Raw genomic sequence first — 18,904 nt, 5'->3', positions numbered from 1 at the left:
AATAAATAAAATCGTTTAAAAAAAATTCCAGTCATTGATTTCCGTAAGTATTATAACCATCTCCTCTCGTATAAGGTATGCTTGCAGGCTCTGAGGAGCCAAAAGAAGGAATGGTAGAGAAAGAACCTGTTATCACCTCAAACATTTCAAAATATTTCACAGAACAGGAGTTAGATACATTCTAATTTCATGTTCTATATGTACAAGAGAATTAAGTTTAGCTCAGCTACCAGAAGATTTAGTTCAGCTTAGATTAAGGACACATTTATAGCAGTGGGAATGTTACCTCGGATGGTGGTTCCCACAGTGAGCAATGCCCAGGCCAATTCTGCCTTTCCAGATGGCCTGTTATAAAAACAACCAGTACCCAACACGACTGTATGCTTCATAAATATTACTTGATTTAAGCCCCACCACAACCCTACATGATAGGTATTATAGTGCCATCTCTCAGCTGAGGATCAGAGAGGTGGAATAAGTTCCCCCAAAGCCACATAGCAGAGCAGGACTGGAACTCACATCTGCCTAACTAGAAAGCCCAGGCCTTCTCTACCAGGCTACATTCCTTGTGGATGAGCAAGAGGCATCTGCACTGGGAGAAGGCTGTTGGCTGCTCAGACCACTTAAAGATGCCCCCAGCACGAAGCCTCAGGGCTCCTCACATCCCTTTTCCATGCTGTGCTGTTTCTTCTGTCACTTTTTCTTTGATTGTAGAACGTGGACTTCAGATTCTGAGAGTCAATAGTACGCAGGTGCCCCAGTGGTGGATACCCTTCTTGTCCACTCTTAAGTCCATGAAGGAAATCCATATGCAGCCTGTTCTCCTTCCTTTCATACTCTCGTAATCCTTGAAAGTACAACTTGTACAGTTCCTGAGGGGCATTCTCTTTCCTGAGTAACATGGTTGTTATGCTCTTTTTCTTTGGAAAGTCATTATTACTTCAAACTCTCTTCCCTTTCCAGTAAATGGGACCTTGGAGGCTGTCTTCATCAGTCTGCTTGTCACTGGCATGGGAGAGGCAGCAATCACAGGAGCGTCAGGAACATCAACTAGGAGCACACAAGGTACGGAGCAGTGTGCCAGATGCTGTCAGTCTCTTATCTGGTGTAATGCTTCCCACATCTCCATGTTGTTGCTGATGAAGAAAGTGACACTTGAAAATCTGCACATGGATGTTTATAGCAGCTTTATTCATAATCACCACAACCTGGAAGCAACCAAGATGCCCTTCCACGGGTGAATGGACAAATAAATGGTGGTACATCCGGATGATGGAATATTATTCAGCACTAAGAAGAAATGAGCTAGCAAGCCATGAAAAGACAAGAAGGAACCTTCAATGCATGTTACTAAATAAAAGAAGCCAATCTTTGGATTCCAGCTATGCAACACTCTGGAAAAGGCAAAACTATGGAGATAGTAAAAGATCAGTGGTTGCCAGGCTTAGGGGAGAGGGAGGGATGAATAGACACAGAGGATTTTTAGTGCAGTGAGGCTATTCTGTATGATACTATAACGGTGAATACCTGTCATTATATGTTTGTCCGAACCCACAGAATGTACAACATCAGAAGTGAACCCTGATGTACGCTGTGGACTTTGGGTGGCTATGATGTGTCGGTGCAGGTTCATCCTCTGGTGGGGATGTTGACAGTGAGGAGGCTGTGCATGCGGACGGTAGTGGATATATGGGAGATCTCTGGACTTCCCTCTCAATTTTCCTGTGAACCTAAAACTGCTCTAAAAAATTAAATCTATTAAAAAAAAGAAAGAAAGATAGTGACCCTTGGAGAGGTTAGGTAACCTGAGGTGTCCCGCTCAAAGTCTCATGCCAGAGACTGGAGGGTTAGAATCTGGAGCCCTGTCTTGTCTGGCTCCCTTGACCCGCCTTCTCACAAGTCCATGAAAACAAAGTGGCCCCTGACTTCTTTGCCTTTGAGTATTGGCCTTGCATAGGCTCCTGCACCACAAGCAGTCTCCCTTTCCCAGCCTCAGGGCTGATTCTGTATGGGGAGCAAGGGGTGATGATGGCCCTCAGAGTGCCCATCTGACGGATGAGAAGGAACTAGAACGAAGGCGGCCCTGGAGGCTGCCGCCTTTCCGTCTGCTGGTAACGTCAACATTGAGACAAGTGCCTTCCATCTGTTGAGGAAGAGAGTTCAGAAGATGGGGGTCCAGGCCAGAGCCAGACTAGGCCTGACTTGATGGGGGCAACCCTCTCATTGACCATAGCCAGGGGCTTCCCAGAGCAAGTGAGAGCAAGTCCAGGAGCTGAGTGAGGTCACACTCAGAGAAACATGGGTGTCTACACAGTAGAGTCAGCAGACTTTATTCCCAGGACAAATAATTTCTTCATAATCAGGATAATTTTATCCGTCACCTCTTAAGTAAGACATGACTGGTTTCCTTGTACCACCAGAGGAAATTCTCCTCAGAAACTGGTGCTTGCTGGGGAAACTAGGAAGCATTCTGGGCGATATAATACTGGTTTCGAACAACCAGAGCTGAAGTCATCAACCAGCACAATGGTCATTGTACAGACAAGAATCAGGGCCATATTTTATCTCTAGGTAAAAACTATTTTTAAGGTATTTCATAAATCACTGGCAAGGTCAACCATACTAAACATTCCAGAACACACAGGGGAAATCTCTGTGGCCCTGCCCAGAACTCTGGGCTACAGCGAGGCATTGTTCTAACGCTTCCTGCACCCTGTTCGGAGCTGTCCGGTCGTCAGCAAGTCTGCAGGGCCTGCCCGTGACAGGGCGTGTGGGAGGAGGCAGGCCCATCACGCTGGCCCCACAGGTGCTGGCGGCACCAAGGTGCACACATCAGACTCCCCCGCCCCTCCGCAGGCCTGCTGTGTGTGAAAGCCAGAGCAGCTCGCAGGGGGGTGGTGAGCATCAAATGCAATACTAGACACAGAGTGCTTTGCACCCGGCCTGTAATAAGGTTGGTGCTCAGCAGGGGTCAGGAGTAAGGTCACTTCTCCCATCACCAGCCCCCAGGGCATTAAGCAGTATCCTCCTGATGCTCCATAGAGTCCAGAATAAACAGAGCATGCATGAATAATGAAACACAAATGAGTGAAGAGCTCCCTATTTTTGTGGATGAGGATATCAAAAGTCAGAAAAACTATGTGATGTAGCCTCCCTGAGACCGAGGTGGCCAAGGAGATGTAAGTGCGAGTGGTAAGCGGAACTTCAAGGAAAGCAGGTTTGGAGGGAGACTGACATGTGGCACGAGTCTTTCTGGCTCCCCTGTCTCTCCTGTCCCTAGGTGTGAGAATACAGATGTGATGGCTGGAGTTCTAGCAACCATTCCAATCTCTGAGTTGACCTTGAAGAAGTTGCAGGCGAAGGGAGACAAAACTTAGATAGAAGATACCTGTGTCCCTGATATCTGTGGGGCTACCATGTTGTCCCTGGACACACATCTCACTTTTTACATGGCAGTAGGGAACTACCCTTCTATCTAATTCCAGACATTATTATATTTGGTCTCCATTTCTAGAAGCCAGATATATTTCTAGCTGAAAATATTCTGTGACATGGCCCTCTCTTGATTTTGCTCCTCGCAAACTGCCTGTCCATTCTCAGTCTCCTTTGCTGGGCTCTATTCCTCTTCCTTCTCTAAATACTGGATTAATATAGGGCTCAGGCCCAGGCCCTCCTCAAATCCCACAGTTTAAAATACCATCCACAAGCCAGTGATATCCAGAGTGACATTACTAGCTCAGACCTCTCCCCCAGACTCATATCCAACCGCCCAGCTGACATCTTCAAATTAGCATGTCCACAAGAGAACCTTAACATTCCTCACCCCTCACAAATATGTTTCTCCTCCCCCCCCCCCTCAACTCAGGAAAGGGCCCCATGGTTGCTTGGGCCGAAAAGCTAACAACTTCTGGATTCCTGTCCCTCCTTCAAGCCATCAGCAAGATCAATTGCTTCAGAGCATAACCCATATCAGCCCACATTTCCCCATCCCCTGACTAACTAATCCCCTGCCCTGGGCTCCCCGAATCTGAGCAGACCCTTGCTGCCTACCCTGCACATGGTGTCAGAGAGTCAATTCTCTGTGCAGACCCTTCAATGGTGTGCTGTGGCCCTAAGAATACAATCCACACACCTCACCATGGCCCCCAGGGCTCTGCGATCTGCCCTCACCTTCCCCCTCTGCCCACATCCACCATCTTCCAGCACACTGTCTTCCTCCTCTCTCCTTCTAGGAAGTGCCAGACTCATCCCCACTCAGGGTCTTTGCACTCGCTGTCACAGCTACCTAAATGTCCCTCCCGAGGATCATGACAGGAATGACCCTCACACTGCAGCTCAAGTATCACCTCCTTGAGGTCTCCGCCACCGGCCACTGTGTCTAAGGAGCCTCCCCCTGGCTCCACTCCTCCCCATCAATTTACCCTGTGCTATTTTCTTTGTGACTTCAGTACTATCTGAAAATTATCTTATCAATGTCTTTGTTTTCTAGTGCATTATTTAGAATGTGTACCTCATAAAAGCAGGAATCCCTTTGTCTTCATTCTGGCTTCTAAACCATGCCAGCTCAAAGACTTCTCAGTCCGCAGGTATCCATCAGGAATTCAAGCCATGTCATTGTCATGAAGTGAAAGCTTTTGTTCACTATGTATCTTTAGCCTTGCTTCTGATCTCTGGTTCTGCCATTCTTTTTTTTTTTTTTTTTTTTTTTTTGACAGAGAGAGACAGCCAGCGAGAGAGGGAACACAAGCAGGGGGAGTGGGAGAGGAAGAAGCAGGCTCCCAGCGGAGGAGCCTGATGCGGGGCTCGATCCCAGAACACCGGGATCACACCCTGAGCCGAAGGCAGACGCTTAACGACTGAGCCACCCAGGTGCCCCTCTGGTTCTGCCATTCAAATTGACAACACACAGACATTTGTCAATTGACTCTCCACCTCAGAGTTCTTATGTTTGATTTCTTTTCTCAGTTCTAATAGTAGAAGGTTTAGCATACTGTCAGAACCCTTGCATACAAAAATGTTTTTGTCTTAACATATAAAAGTCAACTTGGGGATTATAAACACAATTTCTCTGAAAACTTAGATGTTGCCCCATTGTCTTCCAAAACTTAACTGCTGTGAATGAATAATCCTACATTATCCTGATGGGTGTTTTGTTCCTTTTCTGAGTACCATGTACTCACGGAGTGAATACTTTTATACCTACCTCTACATCACTGGTTAAATTATTAGGCTGTATCTGCTTGGTTGGGTTTTAGTCTTTTGTAGCACATTGACCTTAAATATCATTATTTAAGTAAGTCTACGAACCAAGTAGATTTTCCCAGGTCAAACATTGTATCTTTGGATATTGCTTCTTTCTACTTGTTTTGGTTTCTTCCTCACAAGAGCCATATTATTCAAAGACTGATTCTCCTTTTATTCGGCTCTGTAACTATTATATTTCGTACTATTAGTTTCATACCTTTGTCCTTTTTCAGGGAATTCTAGGAGAGCAATTGAAGTTTGTCCTCAATATCACAGCATTTTTCTGCTGGTTCAGTTCCTCCCTTTTTTTTTATTATTATGATATGTTAGTCACCATACAGTACATCATCAGTTCCTCCCTTTACTGCCACTGAGAGATTTTAGATCTGCTGTCACATGTATGTTTCTTTGAATTATTTTCCTGATCTGAGCTCATATCTCAGCCTGTTGCTTTTTCATCCTCCTGATCTCTTTTAATAATCTCACATTTTCTCGAAGCTCACTAAGATCACGAAATGTTGATCTTCAAATTATTTTTTATTTCCTTCTAAAAAGAAGTTTTCGAAAGTTGTGTTTTCAAATGTCGTCTGTGTATTCAGTTGAGAACTTTTTCATTGGTTCTCTGGTGATTCAATTTTTTTGTATATTCATCCTCTGTAAAGATCTTCTTGACGGAAGATATGCGTCACAGTTTTACCATTTTTGACCATCTCCTGATCCCCTTGTCCCCTGGAGAATACCCCCTGCAGAGCCGAAGCCAGGAAGCAAAGTCGGTTCATGCCCCTGTCCCAATGTCATTGGTTGGGTGGCTGGCACTCATCTGGTGGGCTGATCATGGTCAGATTCTCTGACACACTGAGGGGCAATTTATGCCCTCATAAAGATGGGGAGGGGGCTGGTTTTCTTCCAGCGGATACAATGCACAGAGACAGAACAGTGCTCTTCCTCCCTCAGCCTGACCTGCAGCATTGATCCTTTGGTGACCACACCTTTCAGGATTTGTTATGACATGTTCATGCCTGCGCTCTCACCTCCCCCAGATTGCAATGGGCAGGGAGGCAGGGAGGCAGAGTGCTATTCAATATTCTGCTGGGTTCACAGCTTCTTTAGATCTTGGGGGAGGGGCCACCAAGGCCTCTTCTCACCTACCTCTGGCCAACTGAGCCACTAACAATGAAAATGTCATCAATTGTACTTCTGAATCTGTCTCATTGTTGCTGAAGATAATAGAAATCCCTCCCAAGGCTAACAATTGTTGACAGTGTTCCTGTGGCTTTTTTGTGTTGTTTTCTGGTCATTTTCTGTACTTTCATGTGTATTTTAAGGACAAGTTGGAAGAGAGATTAGTGGGTCACAGCTAGCCTCAGGTCACAGCTAGCCTCCTTCTCTTTGACATCCCCATAACACAGAGCCCAGAAGCTGGCACACAGTAAGCTCCCAGTGAGGAAAATTTCTCGGTAAATTTGGTTTGAGCTGAGACATTTGGAACCAGAAGCCAACCTGAACCTGGCTAGGATTTAGGTCAGGGTTTGGGATGTAATGGGTCACAAGAGAGGAGGAATGGCCGAAAGCAACTAAAGTACAGACACCATGCTCACAGAAGGCAGGAGACGAGTCCAGTACAGACAGGAGGCTGCCCAGAAAAGGCCAGCCGAGGGAGTCAGGGGCCCAGGGCTGACAGAATCCCCATCGGGGATTCTGAGGTCTTGCATCTTCCTGCAGAAGACTTGGCAAAAGCTGAGCTTGGGAGTGCCACTGACCTGCTGTGTAGGCCTCAGGGCTGCAGGATGTGAGACCCAGCCTCTGTAGCCAAGCCCCCAGGCCCCTCTGCAACATCTCCACATCTGAGGCTCCAACCCTTAGGGAGCTCCTTAGCATACAGGGACCCCGAGGCTCCCATTCTCAGCAGCACCGCAACCCTTGCTTCCATCAGGCCTGTTCCAGACGCTCCTAGTTCTTACCAAGGCTCCTCCTCCTTCTACTGCAAGACTTTCAGACTGGGGTCATGTGAACCCTAAGACTCCTCTTGTTTTCACAAAACATGGCTTCCAGATGTCCAGGCCCCAGGTCAGCACACACACACACCACATGTGTTTACTGAGCAAGCGCAAGCCAAAGAGAGCACACGGCGGTGTCTGGGGGCAGCCGTGGCAGGAGAGGCAGGGTTCTGAAGACCGTACCTTCCTCTGCCTTAGTAGGGCTGAAGGCAGCAGGGCCAGAGGAGGGTGAGGATAAGTCTCTCCATTTCCCTTGCCCAGGTCACTAGGGAAAACAAGCAAGGAAAGCTGAGGGAGGCCCAAAACAAGGGTGCCATCAAAGCACTCTGGAACAGCCTCTCGCTCTGAGAAGTGCATCCAGGCTCCCAGGTCCCACCACACATGCCCAGTCACTCCTGCTCTGTCCAACCTCCTCTGCCCTGGAAGAATCCTTGGAAGAAAACTGCTCCCAAGCCACATTCTACTCGTGGAGAGGTGCAAGCAAAAATTCCACCCACCGAAAGCAGCCAGCTCTCCAGGACCCTGGCCCACAGGGGACAGTGACTGTCAGAGTTCAGAGGGTTCCCAAACCCTTCCCCACCCCACCTCAGGTAGCAGTCAGCAGAGGGATTTCATAAATGCCCCAAGAAAGAATTATTCTTTCCGGAAAGCATTTGCAACTGCAAGCAGTTCTTTTATAGCACATTCCATGCATTAGAGGGAGGTTAACTATCAGGCCCGAAGCTACCAGACAGACTTCTGGGAGCTCTGACCATCTCCATCTCAAGAAATGGGTGAAAGGTGAAGATGTGGCCAGGAGGTGGAGGTGGGATCATGTGCAAACACACACCTTGTGTGCTTCACATTCCCCTCCTCTGAGCAGCCCGGCCACAGGCCACAGACACACACCAGATAAACGCCGGAACTCCCTATGGTGTAAGACACCGCAGAAGCTCCGAGACAGAAGTCCTGACCCATAATAAAAGAAAGGAAGAAAAGCCTCTCATCTTACTTTTTTTAAAACCATGCATTTGTCCCATCTATCAAAAGTATTTTGTTAGGGAGAAAAATGAGGGGAAGGAAGCTTGAAGTAGAAATATAGAAAAAAATATGAATAGGATTAGATAATGTCCCTGATATTAATATTATTAGAAATATTTAACATTAAGTAAGTCGTTGGACTGAGCACACACCTGGGCAGGACCGTAGGCTTTGCAAAAGCACAGCAGCTTTCCAGCGGCCGCTCAGGATTCTCTCCTTGCCACCCTCCAGTTACTATAAAAGCGGTTACTTTTCCCATTAGCACTTGGCCTGCATTGCTGCCTGCTGTACCACCATTGGCCACCCTTCTCTTTCCCCAGACTTCTGCCCAAATCCCACCCAGCCTTCCAGGACAGCTTAAATTCCACCTTCTTCAGAGAGCCGTGCCTGAGCCTCAGCTAGGAGGGATCTCCTCCAGCCTATCGTTTCCTGGCACATTCCATACTTTCCCTTATGCTCATTTGTGCACATACCGACCCTCCCACAGACACCCACCACCCCCTCGACGGCAGCCACAGTCACTGGGCACTTAGCACTGTTCCTGGCACCTGGACACTCGAGAATTTTGAGGGTGGCTGAAGTGTGAGTGGTTTACAATCTCTCCCTCTTACTGTGTGATCTGGTCTCATGAGTTTGTCAGGGCACAGGGAACACGCTTTAATGTTTTTATGATAAGGAGAAAAAAAGGAAGTGTGAGGAAGGGGAAGGAGGGAAAGAGAGGCTTTGGAGAAACAGGTACATTGAACTCCTCACTGGTAGCTCCTGGATTCCTGGAATTTTTGAGAGAACGGTTTCCTGGAAGGACTGACCATAAGCGCTTTCTCTTCAGAGTCACGCATCCTACAAAATAGCCCGAAAACAAACTCCTCCCTGGCTGAGGGCTTTATATCCGCAGTTCGGCTGAGCAATGTGTTACTCAAAATTCCTCTCTAGTTATTGAGAAAAAACTTCATATTAAGCCCATGAAGGGTAAAAGCTGAGTGTCTGGGGTTGGAAGGTGGAGGTCTGAGGTTTGGAAGGCAGGTTGGGCAGCGATGGCAGTGAGAAGGAGGGGCTGAAGGGGGAGCAGGCAAGCCTGAGGGGCCAGCATCCGGCAAGTGGCTCCACACCCTCGGTACAAGACCAAAATCTCCAGGGGCTTGCTGCCCATGGACCTGCAGAAACCAGTGGCAAACGGGCCTCCCTGCCCATGACCTCTGCAGATCAGAAAAGCTGTCACAGACGCAGGGCTGTGGCTCCAGAGGGCAGCAAGCCTCACAGATGCAGCCAGGTCTCTCCTGCAGTCTGAAGAGTTGAGATATGGGCCAATTACATCAACGTATCAACACTTTCAAGGGGCAGTAGGGGATCTCAGCTTGGATTCATTTATGCACACGAACGTGCACACACACACACAGAGGCTCAGCACAATGCCTGCAATCAAGCAGGTGCCCCTTAGTGGGCACTCCAAGTGGTAGTTTGGAGCAGGATGCCACATCAGAGCATAGCAGAAGTTGCTCTAGATAATAGGGTGCCCTCCACGACCCAGGTTCTGATTCTTCCCACACTTTACACATGACCAGCTCAGGCCAGAGTGGGAACCCTGCAGTGCCGGCTGCTCTAAATGGAGACCACAGAGGCCCTGGGTCATGGCAGATTTGGAAACTAGAGGTGCTGGGCGGGATGTACCCTCTCCCACAGGGACCCCAAGCACACGTGCTCACAGAGAGGGCTCTATGCCCGTCGGTTCAGACATCATGAGTCCATCTGGAAGATGATTAAAAGGGGGAGGAAAAAATGACACATTAAATAATGTAGAGTGGAGTCTTGTTTACTTAAAGATGGAGAAGACAGCTTGCCAATAAAACACAGTTCTCCGTTTCCCTCTAGAATTCTGTTATTAAAAATAATCTGCGATGAACCTCAGCACCTCTCTCACAAGACCTTCCAAAAGCTCTAATAATAAAAATAATAAAGCATGCTCAAGAAGAGCAGAGCACATTCCAGCAAGACAGCTGGACCAAATTGCCTCCTGCATGCTGGGGGGGAGCAGGAAGGACGGCAGCTGGCAGATTCATAAATTAAGGACATTAAGGACAAAATTAGTAAATGTAAGTAAAGGAATGTCATTTCTCCAGCTCTTCAGATACACTCACAAACACAGTCTAAACATAAACACTAATTCAGCTCTTACATCCACTCATACATGTACACACAAGCACCAGAGACCCACAGACACACACACAAATGCAAACCCCAAAAAAACAATTGCATACAATCAATCCAGACACAAAACCTCCATTTTTGCACATGCAAACACACTACAAAAACAACATATGCACCCCACTTGGAAGTAAACGCACCAGGGCTTCTCCACTGACTTCAGGGCTGACCTCTGGTGCTGAGGCCTTGCAGAACTCTGGGAGTAGCATATGGTGGGAGGGGAAGGGCCAGAGTCTTCACAAAATCTCACAGAGATCTTTCTGGGCAGAGTCTTTTGCATAATCCTCAGGCCCTAAGTAGCAAAATAATAATCCCCAAAGAGTTTGTTGAGCGCCACAGAAAACAAGGCCTTGTGGGTTGCCACCTCCTCTCTTACCCAGCTCTGAAGAATACTTAGTGCAAACACTATCTCAGCGTCTGATCCCTTCCCTGAAGAGCACCCATCATTAAGATGTGCACAGGGAGCCTGGGGTGGCCCAACTCTGTCCAGGTGGAGAAACATTGTTTGGTAACCTCCAGTTTCCCAGTATCCTGCATTTTAAAGTCAATAATTCTACACAATGTTTATTTTAAAAACTGAATATCATGATTTTGAGAAACACATTTTGTAACATGTAGCTGGTAAGGGTGCATTTGTTTTCGTTCTCTGCCCCACAGCCCTACTCTCTTCCTGTTTGATAAGGACACCTGTATTCCTTGAGGAAGAGCCACAGAGGGTATGCAACTGAACCCCTCCTCAGGGCACAGGGCTCAGTGACCGACTGATTCCGGGGCCCCAGCCTGGCCAGTCCAAGTCTTGCTCTGAAGCTTTGCGTTGAGACTCAGGAAAGAGACACGCTTTCCTCCAGATTTGCTAACGTGGATGACGTGAGCCTGGTCGTCTGTGGCCATGCTCTCCCTTCCCCGCTTCAGGGGGAGGGTAAGTCACCACAAACAGGGGAGCTGAGATGTGGGCCAGGAGCTGGGGAGAGGAGGCGCTGACTTTGCTGGAGTCCTGAGGGCAGCTAGCTGGAGTAGAGTGCTGATTAACATAGATAAAGTCACGTCTAGAAGACTGACTCTATTAAACTCAAATCTTATTATCACATTTCACAGGGACATTGAAACCTCTCAGATGGCAGCAGCTATGTACGCTGGAGGTGAAATTGGGGGTTTTCAGGCATTGGAGAAATTCTTTTGACGGGAGAAACCAATGCAATGAAAGCAAAAGGGCAGTTGCTAGAATGAGGGCTGGCTCCTGAGAGCCCTGAAACAGAACACAAAGTGCTTCTCCCGAAGAGTGACAGTTGGTCATTTCAGAGGTTGGCTGGTCACACCAGCGAGGGCCTCCAGCAGCCAGGTCCCCCTGCAGCCACAGGGCAAGTGGAGAAGGGTGGGGGTGCCCAACTGGGAGAATGCAGACACCACACAGGCAGGCAAGGAGAGCCTCCCGCTTGGCCTGTGGGGGACCTCTCTGTGTGGGAACATTTCTCCCTTTCTATTTTAGAACATGACACATGATAAGAGTCACATTCTAAAAGATGTGCTTTTTAACTAAATAATAATAGATCAATGAAGTCATGTAAGATATCCACCCCATAATGCAGAATTAGCATGGAATTTTTTGCACATCTTTATTTCTAGATGTTTAAATTCAAAATACATCAAACCAAAATTTTCTCAGCTTAATGTAATTTTATCAACATAATAGATTCCTTTCCTCAAGTCAATTATCATTAAACTTTATCAGAAACCTCCCCTCTATTGTAAATGGCAAGAGTTTAAGTGTGAATGATATTGTTTTTCCTTTGGAAATATTTCCTAGATGGTAGAAAAGCACGGTGAGATCCTTTCAATTTATTTGGAATAACCTGATGAGTCAGAACTAATTTTCTTCAAAACTTTAAAGACTGAGCCTAGAGAATCATATGTCTGTGCGTGCACGTACACTCACTCACACACTCACTCACACTCACACACACACACACACACACACGGCCCTGTGCTAGCTGCCGCAGGGAAATTAAAAATTAATAAGATGCAGCAGAACCTGCTGTTGAGGCCTCCCACTGCTGCAAGGGCTAAAGCACACCCATAAAGAATTCTAGAACAGGCCAGTGTGAGGAGGTCAGAGTGTTTCATAGAGGAAGCGGGACTTGAAGATGGGCGGACTTCAGATGGGAAGGCGGGAAAACAAGAACATTCTCAGAGGCAGGGACTGAAGTGTAGGTAGTTTGTAACAGATGGTGGAAGTCCTTGAACTCCGTGCTCAGAAGTCTCAGTGCTATTTCATAGGCAAAAGAAAGTCAGTGAAGGACAAGAATTGGAGAATAGTACCCCTGGTATGTGTCGTACAAGAGGGCATTCCAGTGGTGGTGTGGAAAGGGCTCTGAACCGAGTTAAAGTGGAGACATCTGAGAGTGTGGTTGAAGCCACTGAGCTGCAAAAGTGAGGCCTACAGACAGGATCAGAGCTTCTCTCAGACTGGCAGAGTGACTGCAAGGGGTCAAAAAGTCTTCCAAGACAATGCCATGTACAGAAATAGAAGAGAGAAAACGCCCAGAAATTAATTCTAAAGAGATAAAGAGTAGTCCACTTATCCTAGTGGGAAAATCCTACCAGCAGGGGAAAAAAATTGGGGAATGCAATTCTCCTTTATCACCCTTCTATTCTCAGCTAAAGAACCATTAAACCCGGCGGGGCAGCGGGGGGGACCCAAAGTGAGGAAGACAGGCTGCTGTGGATATCCAGAATGCATGTGTGAGCTATTCTAGGATATGCGTGTGGGTTGGGAGAAACCAAAACCCACTCTGGTTTTAACTCTTTTTTCAAATAGCAGACTGGTGGTTCTGCTTTGGCGGGACCATGCCTTTACTTAGAGCAAGCCCTCTTCTAATCTCCTTGCTTCCTGCTTGGATTTCAGTCACTGGGAGTTCTTCATACACACACTTACTGCCATGTTGATTTCCCTGAAACTCCATTGGCATTTAGCAGTAACCATATCCTTATATTGTGATCAAATCATTTCCTTTGGGGAATGAAGGAGTTCAATGGGACCATAGTCAGGGTATTTATTACACCTTCTTTACAATAATCCTCCTCCGTCCATGCTTTTTTACTGTTTAAAATCACGAAGAAGGAGCCATGGGTAAAACCCAGAGTGCCTGAGGGGCGCTGAGGAGAGCTAATGAGAGGAGCAGAGGTGAAAGGCAAGTCTTGGGGACCCAGGAGTATCCGGTCCCAGGTCAGAGTCAGCCATGCATGCTTGTCCCAGACGCTCTGCTTATCATCAGAGGGCTGACTGTTCCAAAACCAACGCTTTCATTAACCATTCAGCTGGCAGAAAGAATCCCACAGGTTGAAAGGATGTTTGAAAAAGAAGAGGTCTCCGGAGCATGGAGGCCAAAGCAGACTGGGGTTGGGAGAAGAGATCCAGTGGAGGTGGAAGGATGACCTGGGAATGTACACAGCAGGAGAAAACCCAGGAGAGGCCCAAGATTAAAACCTGTCTTTGATAAGACTTGATGAAGGGCCCTGAAATTCATATCACATGCTCTAAGTGGCCAGGGACCCACTTCCCTATCACAGTATAGTGTCCAGATCACAACTTGGCCATTCACTGTGCATGACCCTGCCAGAAAGGGACTTTGGCTGCATGGGATTCTCTCCCAGCAAAAAGAATTGGACTTCAGTACATGAGTGTCATTTATTCAAAATGTTCGGGCAAATCTATCACTGGAGGTCCAAGAAGTTTATCAAAATAGAGCTTTCCTCTCAGCCTTGACAGACAATGTTACCATGTATGTTAATATCACAGGTCAAAGTCCATAGAGATTGCCTTTATCTCCGCGAATCAAATTTTTATTTTATTGAATATCATGTGAGGTAGATGTACTCACTACTCAGAGCGTATTTTCCTAAACATTCATTCATTCCATGAACCCTTGTGGATGCTGCATGTATGCTGGGTACAGAGGTCATTGAAGACCTGAATGGCTTAAGTGATTTGTGAGGTGGAGACAAAGGAGACACTGAGCACAGGGGGTGACCAGCAAGCCCAGGAAGGGCCATGAGCAGGGATAGGGAGAACAGGTAGGAATTTGTGGGCAGAGAAAAAGAGAAAGGCAGTTCAGAAAGAGGAAATGCCTCATGCAAAAGCCAAGATCTTAAAGAATTAAACTAAGGAAGTAACAATATAAATAGAGAAAGGAGAATAATACAAGACCTATTAAAGGAGAGTGAATTCCAAAGACCTTCCATAACAGGGGTGAAGGAGTTGAGGCATTGAGCCTGACAATGTCAGGGCTGAGGAGCCGGAGCCAAGGTGGTATCTGATTGAAACTGGGAATAGGAAGAAGCAGATTTCAGAAAAGGAAATGAGTTCAGTCTTGACCGTGCCTGTAGGACAATCCAATGCAGGACTCTACTAAGCTTTGCTCCTAGGGGAGTCAGGGAATAGGGTCCACGGTAGGAAAAAAAACATAGGATGTCTGAATTACTCAGAAAGAGCATCTGATAAATTAGCAGAGAGCTGAGCTCTGTGGAGCACATTTTCCTACAGAGTTTGTAGAATTAAGATACATATAGTCGGGTGCAGAGAAGAAGACATAGCTTGAAGAGACTACTGAAGAACAAACATCCTCCAATCTAGAAAGAGAGAGAGAGAGGACTAGTAAACATTACTAACAGCTATCAGCAGTGGGCTGCTTTCCGCGTGCCAAGAGCTTTCTCTCTAACGCCGCATCGGTCTTCCCACAGACTGTCCATTGTTGCTACCTTCCCCATTTTGTAGATGAGCAAAGTAAGTCTCAGAGATGTTAAGTGACTAGTCCATAATCACACAGCTATCACATAGCAAAGCTGTGATTCAAATTACTGCAAAGCATGAGTTCTTTCCACTATGCCAAGCAGCACCAGGACTGTTGGAGAAAAATGGCAAAGCTGAACCTTCAGATTCTGGAAAAAGAACAGGTGGGAGATGGATTGAAAATCTCCCAACTGCTTTGATAATTGAGGCATGAATGCCCACCTGGTTCCCATGGGGTTTGGGAAGTAGAAGCCGATTGAATGACTGAAGGAGAGATGGGAAGAGGAGCAATGTATGCCAGGTTCTCTTGCCAGAGCTTCACAAAGAAAATGCAACTGCTTTCACACAGGCTTCAGAGCAAGAGCATTTTGTTTCCTCCCCTTTTTGCTGCTATTGGTATTTTAAGCTTGAACATGCCCATAATCTGTGAAGAAGAAGTCAAAGAAGGAAAAAAATTGAGGACTCAGGAAAGCAAGGGGTTAAATACAGGAAGAAATGAAGTATCTAAGAGAAAGAAGACAAGACATCCAGATCTGAGATGAAGGAATTATTCCTGGATGGGGGGCACCTTTGCTTAGAGACCTAAGAACGGGGAGGACAGCAGGGAAGCCGATCTATGGGCTTGGAGACAGGAAGCTCAAGGAACCCTCATCAAACATAAAGCAGGAGGTGTGAGCAGCCGCTGAGATGGGGGAGATGAGGAGTGAGGTGACGGGCAGAATGGCCATTTTGGAGGAAAGTGGCTGCAGCCAGAGTCCCATGTGCAGTGGAGCATAAAGACCACACGCTGGTCGTTGAATGGAGAATATAACCCTCCTGTCTCCTTGAGCAGCCCTCAGCTGCAGGTGAGCAAGAAGGGGAAAGCAGACGGCTCTACTGATTCACAGTTGGGCACTGGCAGAAGGTCAAGGGGGAGAAGGATCAGACAGGACTGGAGTGACCCTGAAGAGACACTTACGAGAAGAGAAGCATGTTGCAATATGTGTTGTAATGGGAACTGGCAAGACTTTTACATTACCAGGAGTCTAACTCAGTTCACTTTTGAACAATGTTGAGATAGCACTCCTTAAAGCTTTGTTTAAAGGTTTCCTAATCTTATACCCCCACCTCTCTTTCAACACACAGTAGACAAATACTAAATAGACAAACTTGCCCGTTTGCCTCAGTAGACAGAGGAAAGCAAAGCTCTAGGGTCATCTAAAATGCATCGAGGAAAATGTGAAGTGTCTACACACAGGCAGCTCTCAGGGCCCACGCTGTGCCACTAGTGGCCAGGGTCTGGGAAACTCAGGACTGCCAGTGCTGTCCTCCTCCAGAGTTGGTAAGCATGGCCTTCGGGCTCAGTCTCCTTGGAGCTGTCTTCTTCCACATTCTCTCCTTGCAGCAGTATCCACCCCCTCCCCCGCTTATCTTTAAAATAGGGCCCAGAACCTTGAGAGGTTTAATGCCTCCAAACTTCTAGCAGCTCATGGCTCTCCCTTCGGGCTGAGTGGCCAGTCTATAGCCATCTCTTCTGCATCTTCCAACGACCCCCTGCTCCCAATGCAAAGCAAGAAACATTCAACCTAATGTGAGAGCTATTCAGAGAGTGAGAGACCTGGCCACGGGAATGATATTTCTTTTAGGAAAAAAAAAACGTGAGTGGACACTATAGGAAAGGGCATCCAGGCACGAGAGAGCTGGCTCTGGACCTCTTCCCAGCTTCCAGATGGATGCCAAGCTGACATCAGAGGCCCGGGCCTGGAACAGACAGGAAGCCAGGATGAAAAAGAATATGCCACTGTTTAACCATCTTCCCGCGGTCCTGTGCCTCTTCACCAGAGTCTTAATAACCATTTGGTCCAAAACATTACCTTAGAAAATGTGTTGAGGGGCACCTGGGTGGATCAGTCGGTTAAGCATCTGCCTTCTGCTCAGGTCGTGATCCCAGGGTCGTGGGATTGAGTCCCACATGGGGCTTCCTGCTCAGCGGGGAGCCTGTTTCTCCCTCTCCCTCTGCCTGCTGTTCCCCCTGCTTGTGCTCTCTCTCTCTGTCAAATAAATAAATAAATAAATAAATAAAAGAAAATGTGTCAGAAATAAGCCGTTTTCAAAAACATCACACAACTGACGCTGCAAAAAATAATATGGAGGATCCTCAAAGTATTAAACATAGAATAACCACATGACCCAGCAATTCTACGTCTGTGCATATACCCGTAAGAATTGAAAGCAGGAGTTCAAGCAGATATCTGTACCCCCATGTTCACAGCAGCACTATTCACAACAGCCAAAAGGTGGAAACAGCCCAAATGTCCATCAACAGATGAATGGGTAAACAAAATGGGGTGGGTGTGTACAATGGAATATTATTCAGCCTTAAAAAGAAAGGAAATCTCGGGGCACCTGGGTGGCTCAGTCAAATAAGCGTCTGCGTTCGGCTCAAGTCATGATCTCAGGGTCCTGGGATTGACCCCACATCAGGCTCCCCACTCAGGGGGGAGTCTGCCTCTCCTCCTTCTGCCCCTCCCCCCGCTCATGTGAGCTCGCGCTCTCTCTCTCTTTCTCAAATAAATAAATAAATAAAATATTTTTTTAAAAAGGAAGGAAATCTAATATATGCTACAACATGGGTGAACCTTGAAGACATTATGCTAGGTGAAATAAGCCAGGCACAAAAGGACAAATACTATATAATATACAATGGGATAAGCATTACAAGTAGAATGCAATGCAAGTCAAATGCACACAAACAGAAAGTAGAGCAGTGGTTGCCAGGGGCTGAGGGGAGGTGGGAATGGGGAGTTATTGTTTAATGGGAACAGAGTTTCAGTTTGGGAAGATGAAAAGGGTTCTGGAGATGGATGGTGGTGATGGGTGCACATCAGTGTGACTATAGTTAATATCACTGAACTGTATACATAAAAATGGTTAAGATAATATTCTATGTTATTTGTATTTTACCACAGTTAAAAGTAATAAAAAAAAATTGAAAATAAAAAAAAAGAAACCTGGTCATGACCCCACATCTTCCTCCAGCTTCTGTCCCATTCCCCAAACTCCAGTTCTTCTCCCAACACTCAATGACATTTGCCTTGTACCCCCCATCTCTTGACCAAAACCACTTTGACAAGGCCAGTGATGGTCACTTTTCCATCCTCATCTTACCGGACTTAGCAGTATTTGATACAGTTGATATCCCCACCCACTCAATGCTTTCTGTAGGCCCTCTGGGTTTCTCCCTATCCCACAAGGCCCTACCTCTCAGCTTCCTGTGCTATATGCCTTCCAACACAGCTGCACATTGGCAGAGATGAGCCCAGTGTCAGTCCTTGGTCTCTGTCTACACTCGCTGTTGGGGATTTCCTACCCCTCACAGTTTAAATACCAACAACTTCTCACCTCAACTCCATTCTTGCATTTCCAATACTCTACCAGACAGCCCCTCTCTGATATTGAAACTTAAACTGGAAAAGCAAAAAGCAAACTCCTGATTTTCACACATATCCCCAAAAAACTCAGCTGCCCCTGGATCTTCTTTTCCTCAGTAAATGTCAACTTCTTTCAATTTCTTAGTCCCAAATTTCATTTATCTGCCTCTCTTCAATTCCTATTGACCTGTCGGCAAATTTGGTTGGACCTGCCTTTAAAGTAAATCCAAAATGTAGCCATTTCT

At 46.7% G+C, this 18,904-nt stretch overlaps 1 long non-coding RNA gene across 1 annotated transcript in view; it reads right to left on the bottom strand.

Moving 5' to 3' along the window:
- LOC125282755 (uncharacterized) overlaps positions 1-17,279 on the bottom strand; it is an 83,788-nt gene extending 66,509 nt beyond the window's left edge. The window contains exon 1 of the long non-coding RNA XR_007189980.2: positions 17,103-17,279. This is a non-coding gene — a long non-coding RNA (uncharacterized LOC125282755). The remainder of the gene's footprint in view (positions 1-17,102) is intronic.
- Between the last annotated feature and the right edge of the window lie 1,625 nt (positions 17,280-18,904).

This window comes from Ursus arctos, unplaced genomic scaffold (genome assembly GCF_023065955.2).
Source record: "Ursus arctos isolate Adak ecotype North America unplaced genomic scaffold, UrsArc2.0 scaffold_7, whole genome shotgun sequence".
In the NCBI taxonomy this organism is placed as follows: Eukaryota; Metazoa; Chordata; class Mammalia; order Carnivora; family Ursidae; genus Ursus; species Ursus arctos.
This window is presented reverse-complemented; position numbering and strand designations above follow the sequence as displayed.